This window comes from Dipodomys ordii, unplaced genomic scaffold (genome assembly GCF_000151885.1).
Source record: "Dipodomys ordii isolate 6190 unplaced genomic scaffold, Dord_2.0 Scaffold1, whole genome shotgun sequence".
NCBI classification, from domain to species: Eukaryota; Metazoa; Chordata; class Mammalia; order Rodentia; family Heteromyidae; genus Dipodomys; species Dipodomys ordii.
In genome coordinates this window covers 1,670,330-1,674,657 of record NW_012267217.1, presented here as the reverse complement: position 1 = coordinate 1,674,657, position 4,328 = coordinate 1,670,330, and positions in this window count along the sequence as shown.

The window sequence follows — 4,328 nt, the reverse complement described above, 5'->3', positions numbered from 1 at the left end:
GCATTTCTTCATGTGTCTATTGGCCACCCTTCTTTCCTCTTCAGAGAAGTTTCTCTTTAAGTCTTTAGCCCACTTATTTATTGGGCAGTTGTTTCTTTGAAGATTTGTTGTTGGGGGATTTAATTTTTTGAGTTCCAGGTATATTTTAGATATGAGACCCTTGTCCGTTGTATGGTTAGTGAAGATCATCTCCCAATCCGTGTGCTTTCTATTGATCTTGCTAGCTATGTCCTTTGCCATGGAGAAACTCTGCAATTTCATGCAATCACATGTGTACAAACTTTCTTTGATTTGTTGTGTTTCTGGATCTCTATTAAGAAAATTTCGGCCTGTGCCAAGGAGACCCAGGGTTTTTCCTATTCAGTCCTGTAATGTTTTCAGGGTGTCTGCTTTAACTCCGAGGTCTTTGATCCATTTGGAGTTGATTCTGGTGCAGGGTGATATGTAAGGATCTAACTTTAGTTTTCTACAAGTTGAAACTACATTTTTTTGAATTGGTATTTTAATCTTGCTTAGTTTGGCAAACAGGTTGTGGGTGGAAGAAAAAGTACATGGCTCACAAATTACTCCTGTCTTCCTTCATTGATTTTAAAAGCTTAGAAGCCAAAAATATCTTTGGGATATGTCATATAGATTTGACCTAAGATGACTTTCCATAAAGCAAAAGACATATTGCATATATTAGTTTGAATATCTTATGAGATATATGAAACAAACTCTTTACTCGTCTGCTATCAATATTTCTAGCTGTCAGTTGCTAGTATACATTTGTATACTAAGTATCTCCTCCTTTTAGCAAATCTTCATTCTAGTTCAGTGAGGTAGTTTATTTCTATTTTTTATTTAAAAAATACAAATACACAGAAAACATTCAACTTGGTTAGGGTCAGCTGGCTAAGTTATAAGAGACAGCCAATGAATAATCCAGATGCATACTATAATATGAAATTAAATTTTGACACATACTACAAACAAAAAACAATAAAATGACACATTATCACATGGAAGCATCTAGAGGACTTCATGCTAAGTGAAATAAGTCAAACACACACACACACACACACACAAATGGTGTATCGTTTTACTTACGTGAGGCATCTTTTTTTTTTTTTTTGTCGGTCGTGGGGCTTGAACTCTGGGCCTGGGCGTTGTCCCTCAGCTCTTCAACTCAAGGCGAGCGCTCTACCACTTGAGCTACAGCGCCACACGTGAGGCATCTTAACAGTCAATATCAGAAAGAATGGTAGTTACCAAGGGTAAGAATAGGAATTTAGAGTTTATGTTTAGAGGGTCTCAGTTTGGGATGCTGAAAAGGTTCTAGAGAGGAATGAATGATCTTAGTTGTGGAAAAACAATGTGATTGTCTTTGATACCTTTGAACTGTATGTTGGAAACAGTGAATTTTGTGTTTTATAGATTTTATCACAATGAAAAGGAACTAATGAAAGCTTCAGTAGTATTTGTGTCCCCCGCCCCCCCCCCAAGCCAGATGACAATTTTCAGAATTTGACCTTGTTAGGGAACAGGGTTGTTGCAGATATTAGTAGTTAAGTTGAGGCCATATAGGAGTAGTGTGGATCACTAATACACAACGAGAGGTGATCTTATAAAATGGACAAATGTGGGAACAGACATGACATGGAGAATAAAGTGAGACAATGGAAGCAGAGACTGGGTTATACTTCCACAGGCCAGTGAGCACCAAAGATTGAATCACTGGAAATTGTGGAAGAGGCATGGAACAGATTCTTCCTTTGGGACTTTTGAAGGAGCCAACCCTCTGTTATACTGATCCCGGACTGAAAGCCTCCAGAACAGTGAGAGAATAAATTGCCATTTCTTAAGTCACTTAGTTTGTAGTCCTGTGTGCTGACAGTCCCAGAAAATGAATACAACAAAGCCCAAACTAGAAACAACCAAAATGCCTACCAGTCATATATATTCAGTAAAACTTGTAAATAAATAAATGGTATATTAAAGAAGTAGAATACGATCAGCAACTAAATGAACAAATGACAATCACATTTAACATGGATAGATCTTTTTCTTAACATGAATAAATCTTAACAATATAAATTAAGCAAAAGATAATTGTGTGAGGATACACACATATATGTAAAGTTAAAAAGTTAAAACTAAAGTATAGTGTTGTAAGTCAACATAATTGGTATCCTTTATACAATTAGGATGGGGTGTCTTGAAGTTCTAGAAATTTTCTACATAAAGATTTATGTTGGGAGAGGCGGGGGGGGGGAGGATGGGAAGCGATGGGAAGGGGAAACAAAGGAGGAGGCTACAATGCTTGATAAGAAATGTACTCATTATCTTGCCCATGTAATTGTAACCCCTCTGTACAGTATTTTAACAATAAAAAAGATTTATGTTAATTTTAGCTTCATAGGTTCATTCAGTTTGTGAAAAACCATCAGACTGTACTCATTTACAAGTAGTCTAGTTTCCCCTGTTTAATATTGAAATAAAAAGTTGTTAAAGTGAAATATACCCACATACTTCTCTTCTTTCACTTGTTTTATGATTTCCAGTAAATTTCATTTCTTTTTTTTGAAAATTGTTTTTAATGAATTTCTTAAGACTTAAGTTTTCTTATATGTAAAATGCTAATAACAATAGTGCTCTCTCCATAATTCATTGTGAAAACATAGTAAGACAATACATATAGATCAAAATCACCAGTGGCATTTGGCTTATGTTAGCTATTATTATCATAATTATGATTGACAAATATCCAGTTGTTTTTCCAGTAGTAAATATCTAGTTGTTTATCCAGTAGTAAAACTACTGACACATTTTTCTGTGGTTACATACACAGTAGTCTATTACTTATTCTATGATGAGTCAATAGAGCACAGGCCCAGTCATTTATCCTGATGTGTTCTAACAATAGTTTTCTATGAGGTAGTCTCTATCTTCTCTGAATTATAATGTTCATTTAGCATTGTAAGTGCAAAAGTTAATTTCTCCCTCTGTCAATTACTAAAAAATTAAAGGAAAAGGGTTGTTGGGAATAATTATCCTTTGTATTTGTATGGTTACATTTTTTTCCCACTTGACTTTCCTAACAACTTGTGAGACAACTTCTGACTGTAAAGATGAGGAAACCAGCTCTGGAGGGTAAGTCACTTATCCAGCTGCCACATTGCTAAGATATGTCTGAGTTGAAGCCAAGGCCATTACAAAATCATTTAGCTACCTCAGGACCTAAAGGAGGGAGATATTTTAAGATCCAATGAACCTTTCTGTGATACAAATGTTCTTTCTAAATCTGCAATGTCTGGTATGGTAGCCACTAGACTCTAGTAACAACTGAATACATGACATGTGGTTATGGTGACTTTAAAAAAGGAAGTTTTTACATTATTTAACTGATGTGTAGATGGTCACATGTAGAGAGTCTACTGTGTTGGACAGTGTGACTATATGGTTACAGGAATCACATGGTCAGGTCCCATGATCACAGAGTAGAGGCTGGGCCAAGAGAGGTAACATTTACTTTGTATGTTTTGGTTCTCTTGTAATGAACCTTATATAAGTGGATTTGTATAAATGATGTTGGGATAATTTAGTTTTTGAGTTCTAAAAAACTTTTTTATTGTTATTATAAAGGTGATATACAGGGGGGGGTACAGTTTAATAAGTCAGGTAAAGAGTACATTTCTTTTTGGACAATGTTATTCCTTCCCTGCCTGTCTCCCAGTTGGGATTGTTTAGTTTTTAAGTCTGAATGCATACATAATATGGTGTTTGTTATCTGTTTACTCAAGGACTCTTTTTGTAGGGAACATAATTTGTTGTATCTTTTTTCTCTATTTGAATATTAAGGCTAGGTTCTTAGTTCTGGAAAGGCAGCATCTGGTATGTCATTCAGTCTGATTACCATCATCATTTCCTCCTCCAGAAACTGAATGCCCTTTATCCTTAGTACTGAAGCCAACCAGCCTTGTTTTAAGGGAACCTTATTGCTAATGTTGTGTTATGTTAATGATGGAACAGTAAACTGACATTTAGCAAATGAGGCCAAGGCCTCATTTTATTGTGGAAGAAAAAGAACCAGTGTGGTCAGACATTTTTCTCTCCTAATACTTCACACACACACACACACACACACACACACACACACACACACACACACAGGACACACACACAGCACACACACACACACACACACACACACACAAATGGTGTATCGTTTTACTTACGTGAGGCATCTTTTTTTTTTTTTTTTCGGTCGTGGGGCTTGAACTCTGGGCCTGGGCGTTGTCCCTCAGCTCTTCAACTCAAGGCGAGCGCTCTACCACTTGAGCTACAGC